Source organism: Dendropsophus ebraccatus, chromosome 3, assembly GCF_027789765.1.
Source record: "Dendropsophus ebraccatus isolate aDenEbr1 chromosome 3, aDenEbr1.pat, whole genome shotgun sequence".
NCBI classification, from domain to species: Eukaryota; Metazoa; Chordata; class Amphibia; order Anura; family Hylidae; genus Dendropsophus; species Dendropsophus ebraccatus.
Window position 1 is genome coordinate 177852106 of NC_091456.1, and position 17821 is coordinate 177869926.

At 41.4% G+C, this 17821-nt stretch overlaps 1 protein-coding gene across 1 annotated transcript in view; it reads left to right on the plus strand.

Annotated features, from left to right (window-relative positions):
• Window positions 1–11970: 11970 nt before the first annotated feature.
• ZBTB7C (zinc finger and BTB domain containing 7C) overlaps window positions 11971–17821 on the plus strand; it is a 78039-nt gene continuing 72188 nt past the window's right edge. Inside the window, exon 1 of the mRNA XM_069963217.1 lies at window positions 11971–12034. The gene's annotated coding sequence lies outside the window, so the exon portion shown is untranslated. The remainder of the gene's footprint in view (window positions 12035–17821) is intronic.

The following is a 17821-nucleotide window of genomic DNA, read 5'->3' on the forward strand; positions in this document are numbered from 1 at the left end:
CCTAGCTTGTTTCCAAGAGATCTGAAACAGGTCATTTACTTGGAAATCTTCGCCCAGCCCAATAAAACACACAGAACCTTTAGGATCTAAAAATCACGTTCAATTTGGCTGAAATAAGTACTCCGTACGGGACCGCATGGAAATCCACGGCCGTGAGTTGGAACATTTCCGTCCTCAAACAATGGTCTTGTTCATTTTTCACGGCACCGTATACGATCCGGCCGTAAGCTCATACGTAGTGTGCATTGTGCGGGCGTATATCGTATACTTTCAAGCGAACGCATCAACCTCAGAACTACGTGTGTATATTCGCGGTTCGCACTACGGCCTGAAAGATACTTAGTGTAAACATACCCTCATGGTGTGTTTATACAGACAGATTTATCTGACAGATTTTGGAAGCCAAAACCAGGATTGGATTTGAAAAGAGGAGAAATCTCAGTCTTTCCTTTATGACCTGTTCCCAGTTTATAGTCTGTTCCTGGCTTTGGCTTCAAAAATCTGTCAGATAAATCTGTCTGTGTAAACGCACCATAACACACCAGGCAGCATCACACATGATAGGCTTAGATACACTGACAGAAAACAAGTCTACATTTTATAGGCTTAGATACAAAACCCAGCAGACACCATCACATATAACAGTCTTTGATACAGTGGCTTATAAAACAAAATTGCACACAAGTGGCTTAGATACATCAGCTCAGAATACAAATGTACTGTATTTGTGACAGGTTTAGATACATTGCTCATGAGACAGTATTGCAAATGATTGGCTTACATACAACTGCTATTTAGACTGTATCACACATGGCATACTTAGATAAATTATTAGTAATCAGTATCTCACATGTTAGGCTTAGATAAATCAGCACATCAAACAGTATAGCAAACGGTAGGCTTAGATACAGTCATTCAGTATCATGCACAGTATAGAGTGTAGAGTGTAAGCTCCAGTGGGCAGGGTCCTTAACCCTTATTGCTTGTACACAGATCTGGAATCAATCGAGATTTAATTAATAAATAAATTAATTAATAATAATAATAATAATAATATATAAAATTAATTATAATAATAAAATTATAAAATTAATAATTATTATAATAAAAATATAATACGAAATAATTCATAGTTAGATACACTACTTACCAGACAGCATCACATATCATGGGCTTAAATTCATTGGCTAAGAAGACAAATCCATATATGATAGGCTTAGATACAAAGCTCAGCAGACAGTATCGCACATGATAGGCTTAGATATCGTATCACACATGACTGGCTTGGATACATCAGCTCAGAATACAAGTTCATACAGGACAGGCATAGAAACAAGGCTCAGTGGAGAGTATCACACATTATAGCCAATACCAAGGGAGGGCCTGATCAATACAGGGTTACATAAGGTTCAGGAGAGAAGAAACTGAACAGAAGAACAGATCAGAAGCAACATGAAAAAATATTACTTTACTGAAAGAGTAGTTGATGCTTGGACGAAACTTCTAGCAAATGTGGTAGGTAAATCGACAGTAAGTGATTATAAACCTGCCTGGGATATACATATATCTGTCCTAAGATAATAAAGGAAATAGCATAAGGGCAAAATAGATGACCCGACAGGTCGGCGCTCACTTGCTCCTTACTATCGGGCTGTGTAATACGGCCCATAATATGAGGTCAGGTTGCTGATGAACTCACTGTGATTAATCCTCCTGGCTGTACAAAGTTGCTACAAAGTTGCAGATAGGGACTTGTTTACATCAGCCGTCTCAGAAAGGAGGGGGTTGAGAGCAGAGACGGACTGAAGAGCTCAGGCAAAGTTTTTTGTGTCTTCAGCAGAAAGCAGCAGCTCAGAACTTGGGCAAGGAGACTGAATAGAAAATAACAACACATCAAATGTTTTGTTTGAGCAGAATACTCCCTTGACGTATACCAAGGGGGTACGGTACCTTGACAAAACCAGAAGTGGATCCAATAGAAGACAGAAGTACAAGTCCTCCCTTTATATTCCCCATCCTGTTTGTATCCACTTCTGGTTTTGGCACAAAAACTGCCAAGTGTGAAACCAGCATAAACAGGTATTTCTATGCTGCATCTGTATATAGTAGCTGTGTACGGGCAATAGCATAGCTGCACTGACCCTCCTTGTTCCCATCGCTGTCTATATCTATATAGCCATACCAGATACCATATTGGGTTCTAGAGATAGCGTCATCAGGTTTGGCGTCTGATAAAGCTATGAAGATACACAGCACAGTTGAGTATGTAGTGCCGGCGTGGCTGTGTCATCCCTGCTACTGCCCGTGCTTAGCTGAGTATAGGCAGCAAGAAGTTGTTCCTAGTGCTATGTACCTCTAATAGCTTAATCAGATGCCATTCCCAATGCTCTGTATCACTGGCATCAGGTGCAGCATCTCGGATCGCTATTCATAGACTGACAACATCAGGAGCAGGGAGGGACAGTGCAGCTATGCTACTGCCCGTACACAACTAGTCTCATGAAAATAAATTACAAAAACTCTTCATTTAAATAGTTACCAATTAAAATTATTTAAAAAAAAATTAAAAAAAAAGTTTTTAATTTTCACTTCAAGAATTGACATTGAGGATTCCACGTGGAACTATGCCCTTGCCCGTAAAAATTCAGAGGATTTCTTAAGAAATTTATCCTACCCATTCGCTCAGTGTGAACATACCCTAAGTGTGCAGCAGTGCAAATTCACAGTGCTGTGATTCACGGGGCCCCATAGCAAAAAAGTTTAAGGGCCCCCTCCCCTACGCACAACACAAAGCAATGCGCACATATATGCAGGCTCTATGATGTGGCCAAAAAAATAAAATCTCTTGTGGCCAGAGGCACTGACTCTGTCAGTCCACTGTTTTTAACTATAAGGGCCCATTAGGAGCCCTTATGGATAAATACATAGGTGCAGGAGCAGACTACCTTCTGCTTAACCCCTTATGTACTGAGTGTAAGTGACCCAAAGTTCAGAAGACAAGGAGATGTCTGCTTTACTGCTGGTGCACTGATAACCCCTGACCTCTGCGCATTTTCCTACTTTATTGCAGGCAGCCAAGAACAGAGGTCAGAGGTTATCAGAACAGTGAAGCAGAGATCTCTTTGTCGTCTGCTTGTTAACCCTTTTTTGTGTTACAGCATGTAAGTAAACATTTGGTCACTTACACACAGCAGTACATAAGGGGTTAAGCAGAAGGAAATAAGATAGCTCTTATCCTCTCCCCTGGGCCCCCCTGCTGCATGGGCCCCATAGCAGCTGCCTATCCTGCCTCTATGGTATCTACACCACTGCTCCTAGGTGATGACCTCCGATGGTGTAAAAAAAAATTTTTGTTCAAGGATATTTCCACATAATTTTTTGAAATTTATGAAACTTTTTGGGGGAAAACAGGAAGTGCGGTGACATCCCAGGCACACCTCTAACCTAAATGCAGTTGTAAACGGTTAAAGCTTATTCCTGGTGATCTGTCAGACCTATGATTTGCCTGCGCCGTTTTGTTTTCCAGAAATAACCCTTCCATAACACTGACGTTAATGCATTTTGTCTGCGGAGAGTGCCCCCCCCCATATACTCCCCCCCATCCTGCCTTCCTCCGTCTGTAATTACTGAGCCCGGCTCCCGTCCACGCAGACAAGTTCTCATTGGTCAGTGTCATCCTGGATACGCTGGAGAATTCTTCCTGACATGGATGTGACTGTAGGGACTTCATCAACACCTCCAAGGGGCTCAGCAGCCGAGCTCAGTGTCTGACGTGACAGCAGGAAAAGGTCCAAGGTGTATAGATCTGTTTTCTAAAAATGCCATCTCCAGGCTTCTCATCTCATCAGTATTCAGGAAGAGCTGTGCCAAGGGCACCGGGATTATCTGCCAGAGACCAATATGTATCTCTTGCAGTTTGCTCACACAGCTGAGCATTTCCACTTAATACTCCAGGAGAGACGGAATTCTTACTTAATACACTCATATACCCTGAAGTGTTATTTCAGGGATTAGTCCGGGTGAATTTAAAGGAGAACTAAACACCCCACCCCCCATGTATGGCCGATTTATACTGCGGCGCAAATTGTCATCTGCCCTGGGGCCTACACCATTCACCGCCTTATATTTCTTTGCTAATGTCTCCCATTGTAGTGTTATATCAGCACTACATGGCGGTATTATTTCGACTCCCTTGTCTGCTAAGTGTCTTCTGTAGGTATTATTAGATTTAGGTGCTGTATGATGGAATTGTTTAGGGTTTTCTATGAACTGTTCACTGTAAGACATTATTATTATTATTATTATTATTATTATTATTATTATTATTATATTTCAGCACTATATGGCGGTTTTACATCATCTTACCTGACGTGTTCAGTGTTTGATTCTTCTATAGGTATTACTAGGTTTCTCCATCTTCTACGAAGTGTTAACTGTAGGATTCCACTCTAGGTGCTATTATGTTTCAGCACTGTATGGCGGTATTATTTAGGATAGATATTCCTGTAAGTGATCACTGCAGGACTCTACTGTAGCTGTTTCAGCACAGTATGGCTGTATTATTCCGGTTCTATCCTCCACTGAATACTCACTGTAGGACTCCACTGTAGCTATTATTATGTTTCAGCACAGTATGGCTGTATTATTCAGGTTCTATCCTCCACTGAATACTCACTGTAGGACTCTACTGTAGCTATTCTTATGTTTTTATGCTGTATGTTTTGGTATGTATGGCGATATTATTTAGACTCTATCTTCTTATGAGTGCTCACTGTATAACCATATTGTAGGTATTATTCTGTATTTGTACTGTATAGCAGAATTTTATAGGGTATACTACCACAAGATATCCACTGTGTGACCCTGATGCAGCCAGTATTATGTTTTGGCACTGTATGGCAATATTATTTAGAGTTTACCCTTCTTTAAGTGCTCCTTGTATAACTCTAGTGTGAACATTATTCTGTTTTTGTATTGTATAGCAGAATTTTATAGCATTTACTAACACAAGATGCTCACATGCTTACAGTATAGCAATTATTATGTTTCGGCACTCTATGGGTGTTTTATTTAGGCTAGATATTCCAATTAACGTTCATTGCAGGACTCTACTGTAGGCATTATTATATTTTAGTGCTGTATTAGTCAGGCTCTATCCTCCACTAAATATTTACTCTAAGACTATACTGGAAGCATTATTAAGTTTTTATGTTGTATGGCGGTATAATTCTCTCTTCTGCACTCTATTCTTAAAATGCTCATTCCAGGACTCTGCAGTAAGTAGCATTATGTTTCAATACTGGACGGCGATATTAGTTAGGGTCTATCCTCCACTAAATGCTAACCATAGAATGTTACTGGACGCATTATTATGTATTGGTGATGTATGGCGGTATTATTTAGGCTCTATCTTCCTTTAAATGCTCATTGTATAACCCTAATGTAGGCATTATTCTCTTTTTGTACTGTATAGCAGAATTTTATAGGGTTTACTACCACAAGATGCTCACAGTGTAGCCATTATTATGTTTTGGTGATGTATTGTGGTATTATTTAGACTTTATCTTTCTTTAAGTGCTTATTCTATAACACTAATGTAGGCACATTTTTTTTTCCGTACTGTATAGCAGAATTTTAAAGGGTTTACTACTACAACGTGTTCACTGTGTGACTCTGGTTCAGCCATTATTATGTTTTGGCACTGTATGGCGGTATTATTTAGAGTTTATCTTCCTTTCAGTGCTTACTGTATAACTCTAATGTAGGCATTGTTCTGTTTCTGTACTGTATAGCAGAATTTTATACGCTCATAGCGTAGCCATTATTATATTTTGGCACTGTATGGCAGTATTGTTTAGGCCATATTGTCCACCTGTGCGTTGTGTGATTATACTGTAGGAATTATTATGTGGGTTTCTTACAGTATTGTGTTCTTATTTACAGGGGGGCATAAATATTTTATCTTTTATAGAGGTGTGAACAACCGAACAGCCATTGTTTTCCATTAAAACAAAGGCCGTTCTTTTCATACTGCAGTGATATGCACTGAAGTCAATAGAACAATAACTGTTGTTTTCACACAGTGCATTGCACTCATTGACTTCAGTGCAAACCATTGCAGTATCAAAAGAACGGACGTTGTTTTAATGGACACCCATGGCCGTTCTTTTAAAAAATAGTACGTTGTGTGAACATAGCCTTGTTCTTTAACCTGTGGCCTGACAGCCTTTGGCACATGTTGGCACAGTAGGTGCACTCTACCTAATGGCTTTGGCTTGCTCTGGATGAACATTTCCGGCTGTTAGGCCGTCTATCCTTTCCAGCCCTACAAACTAAGTTACCCCTTTAATTCTGAAGTAAACTAAACCTATTACTTCTCTATTGGCGAGATCACAAAAATCTATTTTCCAAAAACAAATATGGATCCAAGCTTGAAGTAGAAAAGCGATGCGTCCGTGTTGACATATTGCGTCTTATAAGTCATCCTCTTCCATCTGGCCTCACAGCTGCCACACGTTCCCATCTCCGTAATTAATGAGCGGTGTATGATATTAAGAACCCGCATTTCTTTATTAGAAGTTTTTCACAGTTTTTACTTCAGTTATTGGGTTTGGAGTTGAATAACTTCAAGGAGTACGTTAAGTCCCTAGGTAGACCTCCCGGTGTCCTCCAGAATCTCATTAGTCAAGAGGAGTATGAAGAAATGTGCAGATCAGCCGGAACATTAAAAGTATAAGAATAAGTGAATAACTTAAAGGGATAGTAAAAAAAAAAAATCTTTCAAATCAACTAGTGCTAGAACATGCAAGATAATTTACTTCTATTTAAAAATCTCAAGTCTTGCAGTACTTATTAGCTGCTGTATGTTCTGCAGGAAGTGATGTATTCTTTCCAGCATGGAGAGCAGAAGAGGTTTTCTATGAGGATTTGCGCCTGCTCTGGACAGACATGGACGGAGGTGGCAGCAGAGAGCACTGTGTCAGACTGGAAAGAAAACATCACTTTCTGCAGGACAAACAGCACCTGATAAGTTCTGGAAGACTTAAGATTTTTTAATAGAAGTAAATTACAAATTTCTTGCACCAGTTGATTTTAAATAATTTTTTTGTGAAAAACCCCTTTTAAATATCTGGTTACAATGGTGCCATCAAATATTTTTTTAAAAAAAATTTGAATTTTCACAGTTATTTAACATAGTTTCCATGTATGGCTTCTATTGTCTCTAGAATAGTCACCACTGGAAAAGTCTTTATTGTCAGTGTTAAAGTGATCATTGTTTAAAAATTTCCTTTTCAAATAAATAAAACATATAAGGTAAAGAAGTACTCCGGAGAAAAAAATTCTCTTTTTCTAACTGGTTACATAGCTTTGTAAATGGCGTCTATTTAAAAATCTCTTTCAGTACTTCTCAGTTGCTGTATGTTCTGCAAGAAGTGGTGTATTCTTTCCAGTCTGCTGACACCTATGTCAGGAACTGTCCAGAGCAGGAGAGGTTTTCTATGGTTATTTGCTACTGCTCTGGGAAGTTCCTGAAGCGGACAGAGGTGGCAGCAGAGAGCACTGTTTCACACTGGAAAGAATACACCACTTCCTGCAGGACGTACAGCAGCTCATAAGTACTGGAAGACTTGAAATGTTTAAATAGAAGTAATTTACAAATCTGTCTAACTATTTGACACCAGTCGATTTAAAAACACGTTATTTTCTCCAGAATACCCCTTTAGGCCTAATGGTAAGAACGAAAACTGCAAGATTTCAGATAGTAAAGTAGCAAATTAGTAAAAAAAAAAATCGCCAAAAATCCTTACACATATATGTTTAACATAATTTAACCCATAGTTCATCTTCTGGTGACACATTCCCTTTAAATGTTTTACTTCTGACTTCCATCTCAGTACATGAAACTACATCAGCCAAAATGGTAACTCAGCTCACTGCCTATACAAGCTGTATGGACCGTTGTTATTACTTAGGATTGGGATATAATATATATTGGGGGGTTTTTTGTTTGTTTTTCCTGCTGGATTCTAGATAGGCAGGACTACACAATGGCTGATTGGAAAGTGTAGAAATGATCATGTAGGCCAGGGCTGTTGAAACAAAATGAGAGCTGTGCTCTGACTGGTTGCCATGGGCAACACAGTGTTTCTTTGATAAGTGAGGCCTATATATAGGCCTCTAAAATGGCGTGTGATCTGTATATGGTGCACAGGCAGCCATTTTGATATTGCCAATCAGTTATACATAACTTATATTACTGATTCCCAGCTGTGTCCAACCTGTGTCCTACCACCTGTTGCAAAACTACAATTCCCATCATGTCTGGACCGCCAAAGCTTCGCTTTGGCTGTCCAGGCATGATGGGAATTGTAGTTTTGCAACAGCTGGAGGCCGGAAGGAACCTCATTCAACCTCTTCCAGGAAACTATTAGCCTGTGGGTCTCCTTCAGTCCTGGTCTTTGCAGCAGCTGTAAAGCACAGACACCCGTCAGGCCTACGCCTGGTCCGTCCATAGAATTTGTGACACTCTATATATCTCACGCTGTGTTGCTGTGCGGTTACTGTTTGCTATATTATATCATTAGATTTGCTTGCAGTCGGGTCTCAGCGCCAGCAATGTTAATCTCCACCTTGTCTTTGGATCTATCTGTAACACCTAATCCTAAGAGACTGATTAGAACCTCGCAGCACTTGGCAGCCACGCAGAACGTCTGATCAGCTCAATGTAAAATTTCTGCCTCAATGCTCCCTCCTGCATGATCCGGGGAATTAATGGACTGGAGTCAGCACTATGGCGACTCCACCTGACCCCGGACAAGAACACTGGGGAATTCACATAGGTTTTCTAGATGTATAACGTATAGACAGACAGTGCTTGTATATCCTGCAGTAATGGGGACAGGCTTCATATAAGAGGCAGGCGGTTTTATAATTGAAGCCATATGGCTAGGGCGACATGGCGACAACGAAAATGAGGAGGTGGTATACGTGGAGTTTCCATATACCCATATACACTTGAACCCCTACCACCAATGAACCTGCTGCATATACATGTTCTGACACTTAGGAGTAGGCATGAAATTGTGGATGGGGTAATCTTATGGGGGGGACATCACATGTATCAAAATGTGCCATAGGGTTACACCATGGAAAAGGGGCAGATTTGTCCCGTATCCCCCCACTTACCTGATAGGTAGGCAGGGGGGACTGGGTCAAGGCGGGGAGGAGAAGGAAGGGCCCCCTCCCGTGTCTGATTTATCACGATTTATGACTGCCCGCAGGCATAAATAATGGCACAAATGTACACCTGCCCCCGAGCAGGTGTAGTCTTGTTGCACAATGGCCTGGGCCAGTCTGATTTAAAGGGAATATGTCACTAGGTGTATGGTGCCTTAAATGAGGGCAGCATAAATTAGTGACAGAAATGCTGAACAGATTGGTGTATTACTTACATCATTCTGGTCAGTCGTTCTTCTAATATGCAGGAGAATAGGAGTCTTGTCACACCCCTCCCCCCACCCGCCAGCTGCTGATTGACAGCTGACTGCCTATACACAGCATGGATTGATAACTGCCAATAAGAAGCTGGTGGGCGGAGTTTGCTCATGCTTATGAATATCTAGAACAACTGTGCTCATGCACATAATGGAGAGGACTACTTATTGTCCATGTTATTCAGGAGGAGATCTCTGGATCAGCTGCACAGAACAATGTAAGTGACACATCATTCTGTTCACCTGCCACTAGTTTATGCGACCCTAAAATAGGACACCACAAACTTACTGAGTCTCTTTAAGAAGAGGCGTGCGCTTCTTAGTAAATCTGTCCAGGAAACTGGGGGAGGGGCTTTATTTAAGACTGGCGTACTCGTATACCAATCTTAATAAATGTCTCCCCATGGTTTGTAGCTGGCCACAGAAGCCAATAAGGACTTTTACATGGACTGTCTGCAGGGTTAGTTGTAAGGGGGTGGCACACTGCTGATTCTTCTCCCTTCCCTTCTCAGAGGGTGAGACTACCAATAGTGGCCTGAATTTACCATTAACCCCTTATCTTCCCTAGACCACTGATGGGGTTTATTACAGTTCAGTGCTCGGAAATGCTCTGCGGTGGTGGTGTAGGCGCATTGAGTGCTTCACAGTTGGACCCCCCCAAGGATAAGAAGTAAAAGCATATTCCCATGTCAGCTTATTATTCCCTATCCTAGGGCATAACAAGTTGAGATAGGAATACCCTTTTAAGTCTTTAAAACTAAGGGTCCTATTACACAGAGCGATTTTTAATGATTAACGATAAACGATCGCAAACGTGATTGTTTATCGTTAACCTGAAATAGTTCACCATATTACACAGGACGATAGTCGTTAGATACGATCATTATTAAATCGTTATTGCGATCGTTTATGCCTTCTGATCCCAGGAAAACAATGGGCAATGTGCTATTACACTGAACGATTAGTGAAAAAATGCGGAACTTGAGCGAACGAATGTGGAATTATAGCGAACGATTAACGATAATTTTAGGTTCAGATCTAAATCAACGATCGACACACAAACAATTTTTCGATTGTTGCCTGCAATTACACAGAACGATTATCGTTTAAATTCGAACGATATAACGATTTTTCACACGTTAATCGTCCCGTGTAATGGGGCCCTAATGCTGCGTTTACACGTAACGATTATCGTGCGAATTTGCGCGATAACGGTCGAATTCGAACGATAATCGTACGTGTAAACGCAGCGAACGATCGAACGACGCACGATAAATCGTAGATTTTGATCTTTCATCAGGTCATCAAATCGTTGTTCATCGTACGCAAAAAATTCGCAAATCGTTCTGTGTGAACAGTCGTTCGACGATTTAACCAATGTGTGAGATAGGCTTAAACGATCGCAAAACGATCGCAGTGCGAATTTTCGTACGATATATCGTACCATCTAAACGCTGATCGTTATAAAAAATAAATCGTAAATCCGACATCGCTAATCGTACGATCGGGCCAATAATTGTTACGTGTAAACGCAGCATAAGTCTTTACAAACTATGTAAAGTGCTGAGGAATCCGTTGGCACTATACAAATATTAAAGGGGTTATCCAGTGAAACTTTTTTTTTTTTTTTTTTTAATCATCCAGTGTCAGAAAGTTATATAGATTTGTAATTTACTTCTACTTAAAAATCTGAAGTCGTCCAGTACTTATCAGCTGCTGTATGTCCTGCAGGATGTGGTGTATTCTTTCCAGTCTGACACAGTGCTCTGTCCATGTCAGGAACTGTCCAGAGCAGTAGAGGTTTTCTATGGGGATATGGACAGTTCCTGACATTGACAGAGGTGGCAGCAGAGAGCACTGTGTCAGACTGGACACAATGCACCACTTCCTGCAGGACATAAAGCAGCTGCTAAGTACTGGAACACTGGAGATTTTTAAATAGAAGTGAATTATGAATCTATTTAACTTTCTTACATCAGTTGAATTGAATGAAAAATATTTTTGCTGGAGTACCCCTTTAAAAAACAACAAAGAAAAAACATTTTATTACAATAGAACTTAACCTTATATCTATAGAAACAACCCTGGTAGTGCACGCCGCCCCCGGTGTCTCCACATCTCAGTTGCTCACCAGTCCTCTGTATACTGCTCTTATAATACGTGGATGGGCTGTAGAGATGGGGATGTGAACGCTGTTTGACGCTCTATGAGACCTATGCTACATCCAGTGCCCATTCAGCTCATCACAGCGCACAATAGGTTTGGTTCACAATCCCTTGCCAGATGAATACAACAGTAGAAACAGACTTTGGTTTGCTACAATATATCAGTGCAGGTGGGAAATGTAATATCCAAAATATATTATTACTGTTTCATCTCTTTTTTTATTCACTGACAGTAAGCAGAGATGTGGAAAACGATGACATAAAGTATATGGAAAAGTAGAACTTTGTGTTCTTTTTATTTTCTAGAATCCATAAGAACTTTTCTTGGTGCTGAAAAGAACTGAATGTAGACATCAGATGTGGGTGTAACTTTAGGTGAGTTGGTTTATAACCGTTCTAATTTACTATTATTCTGAGGTTTTTGTATTATATCAACTTTTAAAGGGGAACTCCAACAATTTATTTCTCAAATCAACAGGTACCAGAAAATTATATAGATGTGTTATTTACTTCTGTTTAAAAATCTCCAGTCTTTCAGTACTTATGAGTTGCTGTATGTGCTGCAGGAAGTGGTGTATTTTTTCCTGTGTGACACAGTGCTCTCTGCTGCCACCTCTGTCCATGTCAGGAACTGTCCAGAGCAGGAGAGGTTTTCTATGGGGATTTGCTTCTGCTCTGGACAGTTCCTGACATGGACAAAGGTGGCAGCAGAGAGCATGGGTAAAAAATACACCACTTCCTGCAGGACATACAGCAGCTGATAAGTACTGGAAGACTTGAGATTTTTAAATAAAAGTACATTACAAATCTATATAACTTTCTAAAACCAGTTGATTTAAAAGAAAAAGATTTTCATTGGATAACCCCTTTAAGGAACACATTCAGCTCTGCTACATCTCAGCAAATTTTTTCGTTCTTCTTATTGACCAATCCTTTTCCCTAGGAGATATCCTGATCCTATACAGGGTTGCATCTTGTGTTTTTCCATATATTGTATATATTTTCTGGGGCCGGAGCTCATCTCAGTAACCATAGAGCAGCCCCTGCTAAGAGACATGGCAGCCCCTTAGCCTTGCACTTTCAGCATCCACTCAATAAAGTGATTTATAGAAACAATGAGAGCAATAAGCACCGCACCGTGGATTTTTCTTTCCGAGCTTAAACAAACCAGCGGGCGGTGTTGGGGAGTGTGCCGGCGTTTTCTTTCTCCGGGCAGAAGAAAGGCGCAGGCCTGCCGCTGACATCCAGTTGGCACGAGAGCAAATGATTTAAGATCAATAGTAAAATCAATGGTGATGCAGGCGCAGCTGACGGGAGAGGACGGCGGGCACCTGAGCGGTGACAGTGCACAGGGAGGCGCGCTATACAAGAGGCTGCCTCCCCGGTGTGAGGAGAGCGCTCCGCCGCTGCCTGCTCTTTATTGAAGCTGTAAAGCTTTTGTCATTTAAGCCACATTATGGCAGGAGACAGAGAAAAAAATTCTACAGATGCCAGTATACAAAGTGTACAGACACATGGCCGTCCCTGGGTGTTTAACCATATTCCAGAATTTTTCGCTTTTTCTTAAAGGGAATGTGTCGCCTCCATTTTATGTTACTGATTGGATCTTGATACTGAAACCTGTTCTTTTTTTTCTAATCTATTTCTATATTGTATTTTTTTATTTTTATATGTAGTCCATTATTATGGGGGAAGCAATTTTGCCTGAGCTGTTTATTTTACAGCATTTGGTAATATGCTTTACAGCAAGACTCATGGACATAGACACAATAAACATCTCCAGACCCTATTCTTTGTATGGGATAAATTTGTGAGCATGCTCTGTGACCTGTGCAAAAGTCATTTTAAAGATAGAGGGATATTTCTGCTTTTGCTGGATGGTATGGGTAGAATTTTATAATGTAGATTAAAGAGGTACTCCAGCAAAAACGTTTTTCTTTCAAATCAACTGGTGTTAGGAAGTTATACAGATTTATAATTTACTTCTATTTAAAAATGTTACATTTTCCACTACTTATCAGCTGCTGTATGTCCTGCAGGAAGTGTATTTTTTCCAGTCTGACACAGTGCTCTCTGCTGCCAGAATCCTGATATGGACAAAGGTGGCAGCAGAGAGCACTGTGTCAGACTGGAAAGAATACACCACTTCCTGCAGGACATACAGCAGCTGAAAAGTACTGGAAATTTTGAGACTTTTTAATAGAAGTAAATTATTAGACTTTATAATTTTAAAAATTGAAATAAATGTTGGAGTACCACTTTATTGTTTTTATACTGACCACAGGGTAATGCTCCACATTAACATCAATGCCCAGGTCGTTTTTAGACATCATAACGATCCCATAAGCAGAAGTCCCTATGCCTGCCCCCCTCTCCTCTGTCCCCTGCCGCTGTTACAATCTTGTGACAGCGGCAGGGGAGAGAGGGAAGAGGGCAGAGGGCAGAGCGCACAGCCGCGCTCCCTGCCTTCCTTCCCCCCGCGGCCTTCGTAGCCAGGAAACTGAGGCTACAATGGACACCGGATAGATAATTCTCCCTCTGTAGAGGGAGAATTCTCTCTTAGGAGCCCTATAGATGCTGCGGTCGTGCTGACCGCAGTATCTATAGGGTTAACTGTCAGCACCGGAGTGCGGCTCCAGTGCTGAGAGTTGCGGCAGGTCCCCGACCATCACTGATAGCCAGGACCCTCCGCGGATGACACAGGCGCAGCTTCTATGCCTGTGTCATCCTGCAACGCAAATAAACGTCGCTGCAGCTTCAGGCATAGGCTGCAGCGAAATTAATTTACTGTGCAGCGGCGGGAGGGGGATAATATTGCAAACAATTTTGGACTGCGTACAATCCAGATGTGACATAATTATATGCAAATCCTATTTTTTTTATTTAATGGGGAAAAATGGTATGCAAATAATCTCATCTCCAGAAGGAGGAAACCCGTCTTATACTGGTCCAACCAGTCTCCTCCAAAAGGATGAGACATCTCTAGACATTCATCTTCCTTCTTGACGAGAGCTAATTTGCATACAGTTTTTCCCATGGAGCATTGTCTCCTTACTCCAACTGGTTCTCCTCAATGAGAATCAGTACTGCCCTGGTGACTCTTCTTTTTGCAGGATACTCTGGTTTTGCTAGTATGAAATAGTTTGCAGGCTATCTTTCCTTAAAATATCAGTGACCCCCCCCCCTTTTCCCCATCACTTGTCTGTATTGCTTTATTGTTTGTTGTTATAGGATTGTTAAGGTATGCGGGAATGTTAGTGTAGCGTGTGGTATGATGTATAGCATAGGGAGCCTGTGCTGTATGTTGTACTATTGCGCTGAGTATGTATTGTCTTATTTATTTGACTGCGCTGCGTCACAGTTTAAGTATGCTTGACGACGACTGATTGTAATAAAGATATTTTCAATCAAAAAATCAGTAAGCAGGTATGAGGGACCAAAACACGGATCAAAATGCATCTTTTTTTTTAGCGTACACAAAAATGTGGTCGACCACGTTGTGGTGTACGTTAAAAAAAAACATTTGGATACGCTTTTTGTTCCTTTTTTTTTTTGTTATAATGGAAGTAGGGATGGTCCAAACCTGGTTCGGACGGGGTTCGTACGAACCCGAACCATCCGCAATGATTACCGCTGTCTGCCCGCTCCGTGCAGTGGGCAGATCCAGTGGGAGGAACACCTGGAAAACTGGGATACAGCCATAGCCATAGGCTGTATCCCAGTTTTCCAGGCGGTCCTCCCGCTGGATCCGCCCGTTGCACGGAGCGGGCAGACAGCGGGAATCCGATGCCGAGCGTTCGGGTTCAGCCCATCCCTAAATGGAAGTCAATAGAAAAACAGATCTAAACTGATGCACACAAATGCACCAGTTTTTTCATCCGTTTTTCTTCAGTTTTTTTGCATAAAACAGATGAAAAGACGCAGTGTGAACCCAGCCTTACACATTGGGGGAGATTTATCAAACATGGTGTAAAGTGAGACTGGCTCAGTTGCCCCTAGCAACCAATCAGATTCCACCTTTCATTTTCCAAAGAGTCTGTGAGGAATGAAAGGTGGAATCTGATTGGTTGCTAGGGGCGACTGAGCCAGTTTCACTTTACACCATGTTTGATAAATCTCCCCCATTTTCTATAGAAATCAGGACATAGTGGATCCTCTAGAAACAAGTAGCCACTTCTTGCTCAGTTACAGACTCTCCACAGTAAATCCTGAACGTCTTCCTAGGGTGCTTGGAATTTTTTATTTCCTATCTGAGACAAACCCTTCAATCCGGATATGGAACTGACTTATTTCATGATACTGATCTTATTTCACAACTCATTAACAGCGCGGGAACGTTATTAAAAACGGATTATAACCCGGCCTGGAGAATAATTAGCAATGTTCATCACTTGTGCTTTAATCCAATTTTACCTTTATGCAGAATATTATCCTGATGTACTGCCCCATCCCTCAGGTTCCCAGGCTCCTCTCCATACTTCCTCTTATTGTTTTCTCTTCTCTTTCCAACAAACTATTTTCAACAGTCTAATAAATGAACTGATACTAGTGAAGTTATTTTACTACCTTTCTGTGGTTTCTCCTCTGTATTCATTGTTCTACGTCCAGTTTAGTGTACATCCTCTAACAGACTTCTTTTTACTGCTTTACATTCTAGCCAGGAATTCAGCCAACGTAATCTCCCTCACAGTACAGTAATACCTCGGTTTACCTTGGTATTTGAACACTTTGGTATTTTAACTAAATTTACCCCTAAAGTTTTATTTGGTACTTGAACATTGTTCGGAGATAACTGTCAGCTGAAATATTGTTCGAGAACACCAAGGTTACAGGACCAGGGATTTCCCTCATAATGAGGGGAATCCCCGCTATAAACTGGTGTTCCTCACAGCAGAGGGAAAGGCAGGAACAGGTGGCTGTTTGAACTTACTGCGCCACTCCTGCTTCTCTCTGCTGCGGGAAATAGCTCCTCCAGCCTATCCCAGCTTCCTGGACCCTTCTCCAGGTGGTTAGCGCTAAAGCATGGGCACTACTGGCAAAAAGCAGGAGCAGCACAGCAAGTTCAAACAGCTGCCTGCTCCTGCCTTTGCTGCAGGGAACACACTATAAAGGAGCGGGGATTGCTCGGAATCCCTGCTCCTTTATAGTAAGAAGTGATGCAAGATGAACCGCTACTGATAATCTTTACACGCTGTGGGCCGGGCGCTCTGCACCTGACCCATGGGGTGTAAAAAAAAAAAAAAAAAAAAAAGACATTTACATTGTTCCCTATGGGAACACAGAGCTCAGTTCTTGAACTGCTTGGTTCTGGAACAGCCTTCCAGAACTGATTAAGTTCGAGAACAGGGGTATTACTGTATACCTTTTTTGACAATACCCATTCAATACCCACTACATTCATAAATCTTCTGCATAGTTTGTTGGCTGAATTCGCAACTAGAGTGTACAACAGGAACTGGAAGTCCATTACATGATGTAGAATAGGGAAATGAAGATAATCAAGAAGAAAGAAAGCCAACAGAATGATAGTAAAATCATGAGGTAGCAAAAATCATACAGTAAATTGGTAAAATATATTACCAGTAGGATATGGATACTGTCTGCTGTCCGTATACTTTACCAGGTCATATGGGTTACCCACTACTGAGATCATCCACAGTGCCCATAGTTTTGGTGATGGCTCCCATAGTTGTAGATGGCCTGGGGATGTTCTGCCTTGTATAATATGGTGAATGCGTCTTTCATTGGGGCCTGCAGACAATAGGCCATTGTTGTCCCACTTCCTATATCGGCTTTGCTCACCACTTGGACCTCTTCTTTCGTCTTCCAGGACGCGGGTCGCGGCTGATTGCTATGAAACTACATGCATCTCGGAGAGGGCTAAAATATTTATAGATCCTCAAAATGCAGCAAATCTCTGAAGCCGGGGGCTGTAATTGTCTTGGATGACATTCGCTGAGGCTACTTGGCCCCGGGAGCCGAGATTTAAAAGATTTAGACCAATGTAGGTGGATGACGTCTACACAGAAATAGCTTAAAGGCATAAAACTGTCAATCATTGCTGTAAGTATTATTGCCTCGAGATCAGTGAGTACAGGGGGGTGAAGAGAAGGAGGAGGAGGAAGAGGAGGAGGGGGGTCATTGATTGTCACACAGTCATCC